We start from the raw sequence: 19835 nt of genomic DNA on the forward strand, positions 1-19835 counted from the left end.
ACCAACTCACAAAAAAGGTGTACAAAAATGCTTCCCCTACGCTTACATTGATACATTTCAAAATGTTCCCTTTGGATAGATGAGACCAAAGTGGAGATTTTTGGCCATAATTCTCAGAGCCATATTTGGTTGAAGACAAACGCCAAACACAGCATATCAATGCAAACACCCCATACCAACTATCAGGCCCAGTGGTGGATGGGTGATGATTTGGGCATGTTTTGCTCCCACAGGACCTGGGCACATTGCAGTATCCTTAAACTTCACTGAATACTAAAATATTCCAGCCAACTGTGAGGCCATCTATCCAACAAATAAAACAGCAGCACTATACAGATAGAGCTGGGATGGGAAGGATATGGGAGCTGCCAGAAGAATCTAATGAGTATTGCTGTCATTCTGTAGTTCACAGGAAGTCAGCTGACCCAGGACTGGCCACTACCTCTGACAGATAAAACACTGTCATTTTCTGTGAGTCAGACTGGTGATAACATGACCCAATTGCAGTAATATAACACATGGAAGCAGCTGTGCTGGAATGAAACAGATGTCAATGTAGGACTAGTGATGGTGAATTGGCATGACATGGGCAAAAAAAAAACATGGAGTTCTCCTTTAAAACCAGCAGCCAAAAGATGATCATCTCTAAAAAGAAAGAATGAATCCAAAAAGTTATTTAAAGGGGGTACTCTGGCGCTTAGACATCTTATCCCATATCCAAAGGATAGAGGATAAGATGCCTGATCGCGGGGGTCCGCCGCTGGGGACCCCCGTGATCTTGCACACCGCACCCCGTTAAAATCAGTGTCACGGTGGAGCGTTGTGATGTCACAGCCCCACCCCCGTGTGACATCACGCCCAGCCCCCTCAATGCAAGCCTATGGGAAGGGGCGTGACAGCTGCCACGCCCCTTCCCATAGGCATGCATTGAGGGGGTGGAGCGTGACATCACACGGGGGCGGAGCCGTGACATCACAACGCTCCGGCCCCGTGATCGACAGTAATCAGACTCGGAGCAAACACGCTCCGGGGACTGATTCTAATGGGGTGCGGCATGCAAGATCACAGGGGTCCCCAGCGGCGGGACCCCCGCGATCAGGCATCTTATCCCCTATCCTTTGGATAGAGGATAAGATGCCTAAGCGCCGGAGTACCCCTTTAAGAACAATAATAATGGGATAAGCACACGCTGTGGAGCTCTGAACCTCCCAAGACAACATGTATGGCCAAGTTTGGAGAAGATGTGATAGTTATATCTTTAGAAATGTTTACAATATGACCATATCTTCTCACCATGAGTCAAATGGTTGAAATCCTTCATGAAGACTTCTTCTCCATCCAAAATCATCCTCGACAACTGCAACAGGGAACATGAGGGAGAATAGGAGGATTCCCAGCAGCTGGCTCACTGAGTTATTCTTGGCTAAATTGTGCCTTTCAATCTTCCATGTGTCACTTTGTTTTAGACCAGTTGGAAAACAAAGGCAGAGCAGACAGAGAGCTTTATAAATGGGCCATGATTGAAAGTGACGATTGCCCTTGTGGCATTTACCTTACAAACCAAGGCAGGATATCATTACATTCGACACTATCATGAAAGCTCATTTAGCTGCAGCAATTTGTGCCTGTGGCTTGTCCATGGAGTATTTGTTAGCAGCTCGCCTCCATAATTAACCCCTGCTGCTCAGCTTGATTCACAGCACCACAGTCCATTGTTTTACCCCCCATCACAATTTTTTAAAGGGTGATACGTATCAGAGATGAAGTCGACAAAGGAGGTTTAGTGGACATTTTTAACAATGCTGGAGATAAACTCCCTTTCTTTGCATTCGGGATATAAGAAAGATTTGTCTTTTGCTCATTGTTGTCTAGTGCTGAATAATGCACTGTGTATGAGCTGGCAAGAGAAATGAGGGGGGAGACTGCTATGAGCACATTTCTGCTTCACAAAATAGCTTGCGACTTTTCAATTCCATTTATCCATTGCCTCGACTAAGGGATCAATATTTTTTTTTCTAAAAGAGCAATAACTGATAAAATATTACTCCTATACACAAGTGTATAACTTATATAATTCTACCTCCTATTTAAATATAACTACAATAATGCTGTTCAATAATATAACTAGAAAATTACTGCCCCTATGTAAAAGAATATAACGACTATAATACTGCCTGCTATGTACAAGAATATAACTACTATAATACTGCTCCTATATACAAAAATATAACTAATATAGCACTGCTCATATTTACAAGAATATATCTAATATAATACTGCCCTCTATGTACAAGAATAAAACTACTATAATACTGCCTCATATGTACAAGAATAAAACCACTATAATACTGCCCTCTATGTACAAGAATAAAACTACTATAATACTGCCTCCTATGTTCAAGAATATAACTACTACAATACTGCCTCTTATGTACAAGAATATAACTACTATAATACTGCCTCCTATGTACAAGAATAAAACTACTATAATACTGCCTCCTATGTACAAGAATATAACTACTACAATACTGCCTCTTATGTACAAGAATATAACTACTATAATACTGCTCCTATGTACAAAAATATAACTACTATAATACTGCCTGCTATGTACAAGAATATAACTACTATAATACTGCTCCTATGTACAAGAATATAACTACTATAATACTGCTCCTATGCTCAAAAATATAACTAATATAACACTGCTCATATTTACAAGAATATATCTAATATAATACTGTCCTCTTTGTACAAGAATAAAACTACTATAATACTTCCCTCTATATACAAGAATATAACTACTTAATATTGCCTCCTATGTACAAGAATATAACTGCTATTATTCTGCCCTCTATCTACAAGAATATAACTACTATAATACTGTTTCTTATATACAAGTATAAAACTACAATAATACTGCCCTCTATATACAAGAATATAACTACTATTATACTGCCGCCCTATGTGCAAGAATATAACTACTATAATACTACTCCCTATATATAAGAATATAACTTCTATAATACGGCCTCCCATGTACAAGAATATTAATGCTATAATATTGCCCTCTGTATACAAGAATATAGCTACCATAATACTGCTTCCTATATACAAGAATATAACTACTATTATGTAAAACAAAAAGAGAAACACAACTGCAATTGCCCAAATTGTATTTTGATTGACTTGCTTCTCAGCATAATTTTTAAAACAGGTTGTTAGTATACATTTTGATCAAAAAGTAGAAGCCCACTCGCCACGTCAAGGCCACCTAGTCAGAGTGGGTCCCTAACCTAACACTGGTGTAGCACCGGGCGGCAACCACTGCACCAGCAACATCGAGCCCGCAGGGGGAATGACCTAGTGGCCCGTCAGCCCCACTGCTGCCTGACCATGCCCCTGGCTCTGGGCCACACCGCCCCATAAACAAAGCATCAAAGTAACAATGGCCGCCACAGAGTGTAAAACCTACCATGTGCTCCCTGCCAGAGGGCTGGGAGAAAGCTAGGAGGAAACCCTTATGCAGTTTCCTGCTATTTAGAAATGCCTGGGCCGAATGGATGGAGTTGAGTGCTGGCCATGGAAGAAGGGAGAGAATACAAATGTAAAACAAAAAAAGAAACATAGCCACACATCCACCATTTGTATTTTGATCGACTTGCTTCTCATTATAATTTCAAAAACTAACCGGTTTTTAGTATACATTTTGATCAAAAAGTACAAGCCCACTCGCCACACAAGGCCACCTAGTCAGAGTGGGTCCCTAACCTAACACTGGCATAGCGCAGGGCGGCGACCACTGCCCCTTAGACACCGAGCCAGGCATCACAGTAACAATGGTTGCCACAGAGCACCACACCAGTGTGAACCCTGCCAGAGGAATGGGAGAATGCACGCTCCACCCCTTTGGCCCAGGTGTTTTTAATTAGCAGGAGACTGCTTATGGGATTCCTCCTAGAATTCCCCCAGCCCTCTGGCAGGGAGCACTTGGTAGGTGTTCACATTGGTGTGGTGCTCTGTCACGGTCATTGTTACTGTGGTGCTTTGGGGTGGGGTGGCTCAGAGCCAGAGGCTTGGTCGGACAGCAGTGGGGCTGCCTGGCCACTGGGTCATTCCCCCTGTGGGCATGGTGTTGCGCTGGCAGTGGCTGCTGACCGGCACATAATGTCTACATAGTAGTCCTAAAAAACTCCTCTTGTTCTCCATCACTTGTTCCAAATATCATATTCACAAATGCATTGGTGCTGTTTACAACAGGGCTCATACTGTATAATAAACTGCAGTGCCCATAAAAATAAAGTGCCGACCATAGCATCACCAGTAGAAATGACATAAGGTACATAATGTTAAGCACCAACTACAGACATATATACCAACGTCTATTGGGCCAATGGAAAGATGAAAAGGGGCTATACTCAATCTAATCCTATCACTTTCTAGACAGGGTTTTTATCTCCCATCCCAGCAGTCTTGTAGAGCAGTGTTTCTGAAGTGCGGTCCTCAAGTACCCCCAACAGGTCATGTTTTCAGGATTCCGTTTTTCTTTCACAAGTGAAATAATTATGGTCCTTACATCAGGCATCACGACAAGTGTTCTTTGTATGAGATATCCTCATATCAGGACCTGTTGGGGGTACTTGAGGACTGCGCTTAGAAAGCACTGTTCTAGGGGAAAATGTCCAAATGATCATACTCCTCACAAGCAGTGGCGGATCCAGGCGGGGGGCAACGGGGCAATTGCCCCCCCAGATTAATTTCCCCCGTCACATTCAGGACATCAAGGATGTCCTGGTTGCCTTTCTGCGGCCCTGCGTTAACTTTAAAAACACAGGGACCGCCGGGAGGTAGAGCATGCAGGGACGTCACTGCCGTCCTGTGCGTACACCCATAGAAACAGAGCAGAGCGGAGCAGCTAGGAGGAGGACGCGTGCATGGTAAGTAACCAGCAGCACATCATCTTCGGTGCTCCGCGGTGGTCGGAGCACTGAAGTGGAGTGGTACACAGACAGTACAAGTCATACACTGTATATTGGCTGAAGGCCCTATGTCTGTGGGGGCCACTGCCTACCTAATGTTGGGGAACTACAACCTAATGTGCGGGAATTATACTGCCAGCCTAATGTGGGGGAACTATACTGCCAACCTAATGTGGGGGAACTACAACCTAATGTGGGGGAACTATACTGCCAACCTAATGTGGGAAAACTATACTGCCAACCTAATGTGGGGGAACAATACTGCCAACCTAATGTGGGGGAACTATACTGACAACCTAATGTGGGGGAACTATACTGACAACCTAATGTGGGGGAACTACACTGCCAGCCTAATATGGGGGAACTATACTGCCAACCTAATGTGGGGGAACTATAACCTAATGTGGGGGAACTATACTGCCAACCTAATGACGGGGGAACTATACTGCCAACCTAATGTGGGGGGAACTATGCTGACAACCTAATGTGGGGGAACTATGCTGACAACCTAATGTTGTGAAACTATGCTGCCTACCTTATGTGGGGGGGGGGGGGAACTATGCTGCCTACCTAGTGTGGGGGAACTATGCTGCCTACCTAGTGTGGGGGAACTATACTTACCACCTAATGTGGGGGGACAATACTGTCAACCTAATGGGGGGAACTATGCTGACAACCTAATGTGGGGGGAAATGATACTGCCAACCTAATGTGGGGGGAACTATGGTGACAACCTAATGTGGGGGAACTATGCTGCCTACCAAATGTGGTGGGGAACTATGCTGCCTACCTAATGTGGGGGGAACTATGCTGCCTACCTAGTGTGGGGGAACTATGCTGCCTACCTAGTATGGGGGAACTATGCTGCCTTCCTAGTGTGGGGGAACTATGCTGCATTTTTAACGATACTCTGATAGTGCTCCTCCCGAGACTAGACTCTGGATCTGCCCCTGCTCATAAGGGTAAGCAAATTAATGATGACTGTGCAAAGCTTTCATCTCAAGGATTATGGGTAGTGATGAGATGAATATTTGTCCTATGTTCGCAAAATTCACATATTCGCTATGTTCATTCCCTTTTTTTTCCAATGTGAAAATCATAATGAAATTTGTATAGTGCGCAGGCGTGATTATATCTTTCACCTAAAAAAGGGAGAGATCGGCGTCATCTTGAAGTGCCGATATTTGTGAATATTTGCATATTCGCATATACGAATTATTCACGCTCCACAATGACTCACACAGTAAATAATATTGGAGCCTTCTTTGCACCACAAGCTGGAAGCAGGGAGGGATGATCAAATTTTTTTTGTCATGTGTCGGCTTCGTTTTCGGCCGTATGCGGTTTCCCGACCGCAGGCAAAAACGCGGTCGACCGCGTTTTTGCCTGCGGTCGGGAAACCGCATATGGCCGAAAAAGAAGCTGACCGGAGGCTGCGGTTCACTCCGGTCGGCTCATAGACATGCATTAAATACGGGCGGGCGCCGCAATTAAGCCCCGCCCCCCTCCTCCCAGCCGTATACGGGAACCGTAGTTAACAAAACGTGGTGTGAACCCAGCCTAAGATGAATGTTTTTGTGCATAGAGATTTGTCAACCAAAGGAACATTTGGTGGACAGCTATTGAAAGTGTATGGCCACTTTAGGTGTACACATCTTGGTTCTGTATGTGTGGACGCCCAGTAATTGTTATAAACAGTATGACTTCCAATGTGTATTCTGATAACATCTTTATATTGAGTTAAATTGGTTGAAAAATTTTAATTCTTAACTAACCTAAAGGAAAATAAGAGTAGGCACATCTGTATATAATTTCTGGTAACATATCAATAGGGAACGTTACCCTATAATGACTACGTGGGTGATTTTCCCCCTTGAGGGCTGAGATCTTCCCAGTGTTACCCCAATGTTTAATATACACATTTTTACAACATTAAACAGTCTCTGTTTTTAGGTTATGACTATAAAAAGTTAAGAGAAAATGGGAAGTTTCAGGCTTTTATCATCGACAAGGTCAAGCCGTCTTTGGAGGGGAGAAGTGGATGTCTGTACAAATTATCTTGAGCTGTTTTTAAAAGGATCCGCTCTCATTTCATCCTCTGCTCTGTTCCAAATGTGATTAAGATAACAAAGTGCAGTTGCGCGGATTGTTAAGTGTAACCTTTTTCGACGACGTGACTTGTAACTTCTCATTATTGTGTTGTGTGAAAATCTGTGGATATTAGTTCGGCCAACTGGAGATGAAGCAACAAGAAAAATAAAATTATGTTGTTTCCAATTAAACTGCGATGCATACAGTACAATGTGTGGTTATTAAAGGGGTACTCTGCTGCTCAAGATTTGGAACAAACTGTCTGGAGCCGACACCGGGAGCTCGTGACATCATAGCCCTGCCCCCTCATGACGTCACGCCCTGCCCCTTAAATGCAAGTTTATGCGAGGGGGTGTGGCAGCTGCCACGCCCCCTCCCATAGACTTGCATTGAGGGGGTGGGGTGTGATATCATAAGGGGGCGGGGTTATGACATCACAAGCTCCCGGCGCTGTCTCCAGTGTTTGGAACAGTTTGTTCCAAACGCTGAGCAGCGGAGTACCCCTTTAAGCATGGATAGCTCAACAGCTGTGGCATATATAGGAGAATTGAGGTCTCTCATGATAATGCTAAAAAACTTGATCCCTTTCAGCTGCCGTTGAATATCACCCCCATTCTAAACCACCTGGGACGGGAGGTCCTTGTGCCCCCATCCAGGATAGTCCTCCTTTACCTTTTCTCATGGATCAACATAACCCAAAATATATGGTATAAGATGATTGGCTTATCAAAACATGATTTCAACATACTCCATCTGGAGGTGCATATACTTTATGTGTATATGTCTGGTAACCCAGTGGTTGTGGTTTGAATTGCAACCTGAGTTTTGCTGGCATGTTGTAATACTGGAATGAGTTTTTATCATGAGAATCGGAATCCTTTAATGGGAACTCTGGTACATAACATCTTATCCCCCCATCGTGACTTCCTGCACGGTGCCAAGCTCTTCTCGTGTAAGGAGTAATCTCTACTATGCAAAGAGAGTGTCGATGACCACTCGAAGCAGGGATCAACACGGCCCCTCCATGTATCTCTATGGGAGAGCTGGAGATACACGAGCTCTGTATCTCCAGCTCTCCCATAGAGATGCATGGAGGGTGCATGTCAACCATGGCCACTCTGAGCAAGAGAAGAGTCCCTCCCTGACATCAGGGGATAACATGTACTGGAATTCCCCATAAAGAAAAGTTAATGGTAGAACCAACTGCACACAATCCCTGATCATTTAGGGGCCTAAATGCTATTCCTATTAATATGAAGAAGGGGGCCTTGTTACAGTCTATGCTCTGAAGATACAGTTGGGCCTCTGCACCCATTTATTTTTCATTATGGTATCTTTTCCATTTTCGATGGCTAACATTGCAGTACATGCGGAGGCCAAATCCATGTTTATGTCTTCACTACCCATTAAAATGGGACTAGATGAACATGAAATTGGTTCCACATAGAAGCCACACTTATGGCACATACTGCATGTCCTGGTTCTACATTATGTAATTTCACTGGGTTGTTATGGATTGGGGGTAGTGAAGAGGAATCGACATGGTTAATTCCTAAAATTTGTACCATTGGGATCACCAATTTCCCAGAAAAAAAAAAAAACTGTCAAAATAGCCTCCATCTTGAATAACTTTATTTGGGAAATATCAACATATCTAACAAGTCACAATAAATGGGTAAATTACCTCATGAAAGGTACTTATAACAGGAAATACATAGGGAGGACCGAACAACATCTTAGGGCTAGAATTTATGAGCACATATAGTTTATCATTAGAGGTAACCATTAGTGTTGAGCGGCATAGGCCATATTCGAATTCGCGATATTTCGCGAATATATGGACGAATATTCGTCATATATTCACTAAATTTGCATATTCGAAAAATGTGCGTTATATTTTCACATATTTGCATATGCAAAAATTAGCATATAATACATTTTGCATAAACAGAAATTTGCATATGCGAAACATTTGCATATGTGAAACTTTGCATATCCAAATTTTCACATATGCGAAAATTCGCACGCCAGCATCAGACAGTAGTATTAGAGCCTTCTTTACACCACACAAGCTGGAAGCAAAGAGGGATGATCACTGTGATGTGTACTGTGATACAAAAAATAAATAAATAAAATTAATAAATCAAATATTCGTTATTGCGAATATATAGTGCTATATTCGAGAATATTCGCAAATTCGCGAATATGCGATATTCACGAATAAAATTTGCATTGTGAATATTCGTGAGCAACACTAGTAACCATATACAACTTGTCCTAACAATCCTAGAATGTCACCAGCAGGACCCTGCTCATGTCTTCTTCACAGTGTTCTTCATAGTGGAAGAAAAGGTAAATATATTACCATTATATCTTAAAGGGGTACTTCGCTGCTCAGCGTTTGGAACAAGCTGTTCCGAAAGCTGGAGCCGGCGCCAGGAGCTTGTGACATCATTGCCCAGCACCCTCATGACTTCACGTCCCACTCCCTCAATGCAAGTCTATGGGAGGGCGCATGACATCATGTGGGGGCGGGGAAATGACGTCAGGAGCTTCCTGTGCCTGCTTAAGCCTTCGGAACAGTTTGTTCCAAATGCTGAGCAGCGGAGTACCCCTTTAAGTGGAGGCCAGGAAAAAAATTAGGAATTTAAGACATAGAAACTCAAAAGAGTTCACTACTAATAATATATTTTTTACATTTTATATAGCGCTAGCATATTCTGCAGCACTGTGCACTCAAATCGGCCTTTTCCCCCATTGGGGCTCGCAATCTTAAATTCACTGCGGCAAACACCAGAGAACTTATAAACTCTTTTCAGATGTTGTCCTTGGTGGGTTTGAACCTAGGTCCCCGATGCTGTAAGACAACAGTGCTGACCATGGAGACACCACGCTGCCTGTATAATTTGCTAAAATTGGATTGTTTTCTTGTAACTTGAGCCCCCCCCCCCCATCAATCCGTCCATCAATCTGTCCATCATATATCAAACTAAATTTCATACTTATGTCTTTCTTCACCATCATAGGTTGTTTTCCTTCTTCTTGAGTCCTTCAGTATGCGCCATCTACCTTGTTATATTTTATTGTTTTCACTTCTTTTGTACTGTTACATTTTATGCATTTTTTCCCCGTTATGTCTCCTTAAATTCCAATCTTCCAGTCCAAGTATGTTATGTGTCCTGGCTTCCCCTCTCCTCCCTTTTCTTTTATTTAAGTAAGGCTGGTTCCTGTGGGCATTGATCCAACTGAGGAGCTACTATGAACTTTTAATGCACCAAAACCTCTTTCAGCAGAGGAAGTGGTGCAACTTTGCCAAATATTAGTGCTTCTCCAGGACTTAAAGGGGTACTCCACTGGAAAACATTATTATTATTTTTTTTTTTTAATCAACTGGTGCCAAAAAGTTAAACAGATTTGTAAATTATTTCTATTAAAAAATCTTAACCCTTCTTAAGATTATCAGCTGCTGTATACTACACAGGAAGTTGAGTTGTTCTTTTTTGTCTGGCCACAGTGCTTTCTGCCGACACCTCTGTCCATTTTAGGAACTGTGCGGAGTAGGAGCAAATCCCCATAGCAAACCTATTATGCTCTGGACAGTTCCTAAAATGGACAGAGGTGTCAGCATAGAACACTGTGGTAACACAGAAAGGAAATGTAAAAATAAAAGAACTTCTTCTGTAGTAGCTGGTAGTTGCTGGTAAGTTGTTACGCCGAGCGCTCCGGGTCCCCGCTCCTCCCCGGAGCGCTCGCAACATCCTCGCAACTGCAGCGCCCCGGTCAGATCTGCTGACCGGGTGCGCTGCGATACCGCCCCCAGCCGGGATGCGATTCGCGATGCGGGTGGCGCCCGCTCGCGATGCGCACCCCGGCTCCCGTACCTGACTCGCTCTCCGTCGGTCCTGTCCCGGCGCGCGTGGCCCCGCTCCTTAGGGCGCGCGCGCGCCGGGTCTATGCGATTTAAAGGGCCACTGCGCCACTGATTGGCGCAGTTGGCTTAATTAGTGTGTTCACCTGTGCTCTCCCTATGTATACCTCACTTCCCCTGCACTCCCTCGCCGGATCTTGTTGCCATTGTGCCAGTGAAAGCGTTTCCAAGTGTGTTCCTAGCCTGTGTTCCAGACCTCCTGCCGTTGCCCCTGACTACGATCCTTGCTGCCTGCCCCGACCTTCTGCTACGTCCGACCTTGCTCTTGTCTACTCCCTTGTACCGCGCCTATCTTCAGCAGTCAGAGAGGTTGAGCCGTTGCTAGTGGATACGACCTGGTCACTACCGCCGCAGCAAGACCATCCCGCTTTGCGGCGGGCTCTGGTGAATACCAGTAGCAACTTAGAACCGGTCCACTAGCACGGTCCACGCCAATCCCTCTCTGGCACAGAGGATCCACCTCCTGCCAGCCGAATCGTGACATAAGTACTGAAAGGATTAACATTTTTAAATAGAAGTCATTTACAAATCTGTTTAACTTTCTGGCTCCAGTTGATTTTCAAAAAATATGTTTTCCAGGGGAGTGGCCCTTTAAGTGCTATTCCTCTGCAGCTGCTAGAGATGACCATAAAAACACATATTATCATCTTCAAATTTTTTGAAGCCCTATTGTCGGGAGCTGCAGAACTCAATTAATACTACTCCACAATAAGAACATACACCCACATGTAGACAGGTTATTGTACACATGAAACCTTTTATCTTTATGTAGGAATTTATTAACCTTTTGCAGATATGATGTGTTGCTCACCTATTAGTACCATTAAAAGGATTATCCACCATAAGGTGATTTTAGTAATTACCTGCCAGAACTGGGCATTTCCTGTTGGATTTTGTTCTCTAAACTACACATCCCACAGTTCCATGCTTGAAAGTTTGATATCACTTTCCTTCCTCCCACACATCAGCAACCACACCTATTCTAACCAGGGGCCTACAGCCGATACAAAATTGAAGCAGGACAGGCTCCCCCTGATCACCTGACTAGTGATGTCAGATCTCGATGCAATGCAACCTAAGAATCTGCTATCATTATGTTTTTTTAATCCATTGACTCACATGGATTATGACATGGATTATACCCCTGGGGATTAATTTACATGGATTAACCCCTTCTTTGGAATAATATTTAGAAGTTTTACCGATAATATACTATATACTAACCTATATACCCAAGGACCTATATACTGAAGGACATATGATTTTTATCTGTGTATGAATTTATTTATTTGCCTTTGGATTGTATATATAAATTGAACCGTGAGGGCCCCTCAGTTATTGTCTATTTATTTCCTGACTCAACCTTTATTTATTATAAGTATTTTATTCTAATTAATCCTGCAGTAAACATTGGTAATACCAGTAATTGTTGTATTCTTTTCTCATGTCTATACAAGCTTTTTTCAATTATTTCAATTTATTTCTTACTAGTATTTTGGATATAAACCATTGTTAATAACCTCTGAAAACTGAGTGAGCTACACTAAAAATGTACCTTTTGGTCTTTAGAAGCAATTGCTCAATATCAAAACTGTGTAAACTTTCGCCATGATCTGGCAATAAAAGAGTGAAATTGTGCTGCTGTGAAGTGTAACTTTACTCTTTTCTTACAGTAAACCAACAATCTCTATAGATTGCTAATTTATTGTAGCCTTTTTTGGGCTGAGCGCTATCCGCCAACCCAGCAGTGGAAAAGTTAACTGATGCTGCTGACCAGAACTAGTTAAAGAGGCACTGTCATTGTTAAAACCTTTTCATATATTGCAGGACTCATTATAATATGACATTTTACAATATACACCTGTTATTTTTTTTTTTACATTTTCACCTAAAATTCAAGCTCAAAATAGCCGCCACTAGGGGTCGCCTGTCTTTTAGCCAGACAGACTAGTCTAGATTTTACAGCATACTGGATACCGGCCGTAAAGCATACCAGTATCCAGTATAGGAGATTTCTATTGTGTATGCAAAACTACAGATAAAGGATGTGTGGACATGCTGGGAGCTGTAGTTTTACAACAGCTGGAGGCAACACTACTCTAACACAGTTATTTACAAACATTGCAGCTTCAGTTGTTACTAAACTACAACTCCCAGTATGCTGAAATAGTGAAAGCTTTCTCGGACTCCTGAATGACAAAGACGTTGATCAGACATTCAGGAGTCTGTGAAAGATGAATGACACACATAGTGACAGCTATGCTGATTAGCATCCAGCTTTACTAGGATAAGATAAAACAGATAGAACATTTATTCATAAAAATGCTGTACTTTTATCTAAAAAATCCTTGCACTAATTTTATAACAATCTATTCTTATATTTATACATGTTATCCTGTTATGAATTCACCATAATATCTTCTGATTACTGCAGGCAAGCTCCAAGTATCTTCCTATGACACAGCATAAAACCAGAGAGGAAAGGGTTACAGAATAGAGAGTACTGATTGGCTGACTGCACAGGCTTTCTGCTGTGAGGGAGACAGACTGACACGCCCCCTCCAGCCTGCACAATGAAAAAGTAACTCACCAGCAGATAAATGCATATATCTCTGGATATATAGGTCCGAGACACATAAAAAGGATATGCACATGATCAGGATTGGGTCCTGAGTAACATATCACTTTTTTTTCTTTTTTTTTTTGCACTATGACAGGTACGCTTTAACTCCTTGGGGGGGGGGGGGGGGTTATGCACTATACAGCCTTGGCCTTGGCTGTATACGGAAGATCCACATACCAACCTTGTTCTAGGCTCGGGCATCTACTTCTTTAGCCCCGTATATAATGATAACATCACTAGAGGTGGAGCTACAGAAAAAGAATCACAGACAAGGACAAGTTTGGTAAGCATAGGTCTGTTCATGTTATGCCTTTTTAGCAAGACTTTTTCATTTAATGTGAACCAACCCTTTCTGTCAGTGTTTTCCAAAACGGGTAGCCTGCAGCTGTTGCCAAACTACAACTCCCATCATTCCCAGGCAGCATAGCTCTCAGCTCAGCAAGGGGTTAAAACATGAGCTGTACCAACCGCTGTATAGCTGAAAGAACAGCTCAGACACAACATTGTCAGGTTCACACAAGCCAAAGCTGGTTCAGAAGCTGGGCTCACTTAAAAGCCTGTGAGTAATGGCTGCTATCAGCAGCCAGGACTCACCACTAATGCCGGCCATTGGCAATCATGCCAATGTCCAGCATTAACTCTTTAGATCTTTTGATCAAAGTCAAAGGTAGGGTCTAAAAGCAGTAAAATACTGGTGCTGGTTTTTTAGAGGGACTGATTGGGACCTCTGCAGTGCGATTATGTGGTCCCTCACTGGCCTCCATGCTGATCAGTGATCATTCCTGTAATCAGTCGGTTTCTAAACACTTAGACATCGACCAATTAAAACATTTAATATGTCTTAACAACATATCAAACTTTTTTGTTATTTAAATGACAACACCCATTAAAGTCTGTAATCATAGGACAGTAAAACAGAAACAGAAAAATAGACTCAACATTGTTAGGCTGCATCCCCACCTCGTTTTTATGTTACGGGTGCCGGAGATGAAAGAGATGTTCTTTACATACACCTATTAGCCTTGAGCACTCATTAGTGATTACGTTAATTTAAATGCATGAAGTTAAGAATAGATATAAGTATTTTACGTTACGGGTGCCGGATCCGGCTGGGGGAGGGGCAAACCGGGCTCTCCCGTACCCCAGCTGGACCAGCGCTGAAATCCATTTACTTATATGAGCTGACCAAAGTCAAACCGTGACTCCGGTCGGCTCATTTTTTACCCGTATCCGGTTTTGTGACCGGACCTAAAACCGTAGTATACTACGGCTTTAGGTCCGGTCAGGAAACCGCATACGGGTCAAAAATTAGCCAACCTGAGTCACCGTTCATTAAAGTAAATGGATTTAAGTGCTGGTCCGGCTGGGGTACGGGAGAGCCCGGTTTGCCCCTCCTCCAGCCGGATCCGGCACCCGTTACATAAAATACTTATATCTATTCTTAACTTTATGCATTTAAATTAACGTAATCACTAATGGGTGCTCAAGGCTAATAGGTGTATGTAAAGAACATCTTTCAGCATAAGTAGAATAGCGGAGCACTCACCATGTGTAAAATTGCAGAATAACTTCTTTTATTCCATATTAGAGGACTCAGACATAGCATAGCACACGGCAGGTAGACAGGTGCATGTCAGAGGTGTTCTCTGATGACGGTCCTTTTCACGCAATTATTATTTCATTGGACTTGAAAAAGCCTTATTACATGAAACGGACTGTCGCCCAAGAACTCTCCCCTTTTCCAAGAATCTCTCCGCCTCCACCTGTGCTATGTCTGAGTCATCTAATATGGAATAAAAAAAGTTGTTCTGCAATTCTACATATGATGAAATAGGACAGTATAATTTTTGGGGGCAAGACAAGTTTTTTTTATTTTATTTATTCTCGAGGCAATAAGAAAGAGCATGGTCCCAATACTGATGATGGATGGACAGAATTTTATTCCTTGGTTATTATGAATGCATACACATGAATCACTAGGAGTCAGTACACTATATGAAAAATACAGTATACATACAGGGTATATAAAAGGGATTTTTCAGCCATAACCATTTATCACCTGTTCACAGGAGAAGTGAGTAATGTTAGATAAATAGGGTCCGATTTCTAGAGGCCCAGTGCCTGATTATTTTAATTTTTTTGGTTACCAGGGATATTGAAATGAGAAGAAATAGTGTTTTACAAAAGTAAGAATTTCTTTAAAGGGTTACTCCGTTGCTTTGTTTGGAACAAAATGTTCCGAATGCTTAGAGCTGGTGTTGGGAGCTCGTGATGTCATAGCCCTGCCCCTCATGATGTCACGCCCCACCCCCTCAATGCAAGTCTATGGGAGGGGGCGTGACAGCCGTCACGCCCCCTCCCATAGACTTGCATTGAGGAGCAGGGTGTGACATCATGAGGGGCGGGGCTATGATGTCACGAGCTCCCGGTGCCGACTTTAAGCATTCGGAACATTTTGTTCCAAACACTGAGTAACCCTTTAAAGCCCAACCTTGGGAGACTTGGGTTTTGAGATCAGGTAGAGATATGATGACTTGAATTCTACTTTGAAAAAAAAAAAAATCAATAGACTACAGTACTAATTTATTACTTAAAATATTGGAAATATATTACTATGAAATAAGAACATATCCTATTTACTTCTCACTTTATTGTTTTCTGAAAAAAATAAAAATAAAAAATAAAATAAAATCCACTGTTCTTTTATGGTCGAGGAAATGAGTCATGCCAGACGAGCATGCTGTTGCTCTTAGAGAACAAATTACAGCGAAATTACAAATATATTTTGCAGGAATGTCATCCCTTCTGGTGCAAAGCTCCTCAGTAAACCCTAGCTACTGTATATTATATATAAATAGCACATATTAACCGCCGAGCAGCTGGCACAAGGAGCCGGAGCAGGAGTGGCACCATCATAATAACACACTGTGCCAGATGTTTTACGTAGGGGGCAGCAAAATGTACAACATTAATGATAATTTCCTTCAATGTTCCCACTGTCTCTATCTCCGCTCTTATGTCTCTTAAATATCTCCGCTTTTCTAGTAATGATGCACTTGTCATTTCCTTAACCCCTTTCCTGCAAAGAATATACCGATGTGTCCTCAACTTTTCTCTAAATTCAACAACAATTTGGAAACAACAGCATCATCTCCCTAAATGTATATATCATGTTTACCCAGTGGTGGCTATGTTCATAAAGAACTCTAAGTGTCCTAAGCATGTCAATCATAATATTGTTAGACATTAGTGTTGCTCGCGAATATTCGCAATGCGAATTTTATTCGCGAATATCGCATATCGCGAATTTGCCAATATCCGCGAATATAGCACTATATATTCGTAATTACGAATATTCGTGTTTATTTTTATTTTTTTCACAGTAAACATCACAGTGATCACCCCTCTCTGCTCCCAGCTTGTGTGGTGTAAAGAAGGCTCTAATACTACTGTGTGAGACTGGCGTGCGAATTTTCGAATATGCAAATTTTGGCTTATGCAATTTTTCGCATACGCGAATATTACAAATATGCTAATTTAGCGAATATATGACGAATATTCGTCCATATATTCGTGAAATATCGCAAATTCGAATATGGCCTCTGCCGCTCTGACTGAACACTGACTTGGTCCCGATGTATGGGGTGCGTAAAATAGAGTCATTGGGACAAACTGTGTGCAAGAAGAATAAAGAAAACACACTCACCATTCCAGGGACATCAGATAGCAGCTTTATTGGAAGGAACTTAAGACATCAGAATGCGATGAACATGCAGCGTTCCAAAGCAGCAAGAAGTCAGGTGAGCGGGCTAGTGGAGCACAGGTGAGGGGCGTGGGTGCTGGGGCGATGAACTTGTTTCATGTCATTGCTGACGCTTCATCCAGCCTGCAAGCAGGCCGGATGAAGCGTCAGCAATGACGTGAAACGAGTTTGTCGCCCCAGCACCCACGCCCCAGCACCCACGCCCCTCACCTGTGCTCCACTTGCCCGCTCACCTGACTTCCTGCTGCTTTGGAACGCTGCATGTTCATCGCATTCCGATGTCTTAAGTTCCTTCCAATAAAGCTGCTATCTGATGTCCCTGGAATGGTGAGTGCGTTTTCTTTATTCTTCTTGCATAAAATCATAATATTGTGTCCAGTTGGTTTCACAAGGTGTAAATTTATACCCTCTGCCTGCTACTGGACTTTGAAGCATGCTCAGGAGCTGAGCTTGCTTCAAAGCCAGTGAGTAATGGCTGCTATTAGCAGCCAGGACTCACCGGTAATGCAGGCATTGGTGAGCATGCCAATGTCCGATGTTAACCCTTTAGATCCTGTCATCAAACTTGAAATCTAAAAGTAGTAAAATACTGGTGCTGGTCCTTTGGGGGGGGGGGGGGGGGGGCGATTGGGAAATCTGATCATGGGGTCCAGATCAGCTGACATGACTTCACAGGAAATCACTAACTAGCAGATTTAGGGTATGTTCACACTGCTGAATTCTGTACAGTGAACATTACCATCAGTGTGAATGGGTCTTCAGCGAGACCCATTCACACTGCGGAATTTAACAATTCCGCCGCTTAAATTGTTCCGCGCAAAGAACATGTTAATTCTTTGTTCGGAAGTCCGCGAGCACTGCATAGCCATCAATAGTGATGGAGCAGTGCCGCACGGTCCTACCACCGAAGCATTTCCGGCGGCGGCCGTTAGACGGAATCTCTGCTCACTGAATTCAGTGAGTGGAGATTCCGCCGTGTGACATCACGCCTCCGCCCCTCAATGCAAGCCTGCGGGAGTTAGCATGATAGCTGCATTGAGGGGCGGAATGTGACGTCACACGGAGGCGGAGGCGGGACGTCACATGCCGCCGGCCTGGTGGTCGCCTGTAATCAGACCCGGAGCGAACATGCTCCGGGGACTGATTACAAACGGGGTGCCACGTGCATGATCCCGGGGGTCCCCAGCGGCGGGACTCCCGCGATCAGGCATCTTATCCCCTATCCTTTGGATTGGGGAAAAGATGTGTAAGCACCAGAGAACCCCTTTAATGGCTCCATTATGTAAATATGGGTCTTTAAGGGGTTAAAGGGGTATTTCAAGATTTATTTTTTTTATGTGACTATGCTACAGGGGCTGTACAGTTAATGTAGTTCATAATATAGTGTCTGTACCTGTGTGTGACGGTTTTCTCACAATTCTTCTATGACTTTCACTCCAATATTTATTTTTAACAGCATACAAAATGATGTATTTGTAAATGACTTCTATATAAAAATCTTAATCCTTCCAGTACTTTTCAGCTGCTGTTTAATACAGTGGAAGTGCTCTCTGCTTACACCTCTGTCCATGTCAGGAACTGTCCAGAGCAGGAACAATTCCCCATAGCAAATCTCCCCTGCTCTTGACAGTTCCTGACATGGACAGAGGTGTCAGCAGAGAGCACTGTGGACAGACAGAATAGAAATTAAAAAATAAATGCACTTCCTCTGTATTATACAGCAGCTGATAAGTACTGGAAGGATTAAGATTTTTATATAGAACTAGTTTAAAAATCTGTTTAACTTTCTGGCACCAGTTGATTTTAAAAAATATTTTTTTTTCCACCAGAGTACCCCTTTAACCCCTTAAGGACCCAGCCATTTTACACCTTAGGACCCAGCCATTTTTTGCACATCTGACCACTGTCACTTTAAACATTAATAACTCTGGAATGCTTTTAGTTATCATTCTGATTCCGAGATAGTTTTTTCGTGACATATTCTACTTTAACTTAGTGGTAAAATTTTTTGGTAACTTGCATCCTTTCTTGGTGAAAAATCCCAAAAATTGATGAAAAATTTGAAAATTTTGCATTTTTCTAACTTTGAAGCTCTCTGCTTGTAATGAAAATGGATATTTCAAATATTATTTTATTTTATTCACATATACAATATGTCTACTTTATATTTGCATCATAAAATTGACGAGTTTTTACTTTTGGAAGACACCAGAGGGCTTCAAAGTTCAGCAGCAATTTTCCAATTTTTCACAAAATTTCCAAAATTCCAATTTTTCAGGGACCAGTTCAGGTTTGAAGTGGATTTGAAGGGTCTTAATCTTAGAAATACCCCACAAATGACCCCATTATAAAAACTGCACCCCCAAAGTATTCAAAATGACATTCAGTCATCATTTTAACCCTTTAGGTGTTTCACAGGAATAGCAGCAAAGTGAAGGAGAAAATTCACAA

The 19835-nt window shown here is 42.5% G+C and overlaps 1 protein-coding gene and 1 long non-coding RNA gene across 5 annotated transcripts in view; one reads left to right on the top strand and one right to left on the bottom strand.

Annotated features, from left to right (window-relative positions):
• CTNNA2 (catenin alpha 2) overlaps positions 1-19835 on the top strand; it is a 2092931-nt gene that overhangs the window by 346856 nt on the left and 1726240 nt on the right. The window lies entirely within an intron of this gene.
• LOC130334277 (uncharacterized) overlaps positions 7076-19835 on the bottom strand; it is a 48929-nt gene continuing 36169 nt past the window's right edge. The window contains exon 3 of the long non-coding RNA XR_008876156.1: positions 7076-7212. This is a non-coding gene — a long non-coding RNA (uncharacterized LOC130334277). The remainder of the gene's footprint in view (positions 7213-19835) is intronic.

The sequence above is a fragment of the Hyla sarda genome, chromosome 1, assembly GCF_029499605.1.
Source record: "Hyla sarda isolate aHylSar1 chromosome 1, aHylSar1.hap1, whole genome shotgun sequence".
Taxonomy (NCBI): domain Eukaryota; kingdom Metazoa; phylum Chordata; class Amphibia; order Anura; family Hylidae; genus Hyla; species Hyla sarda.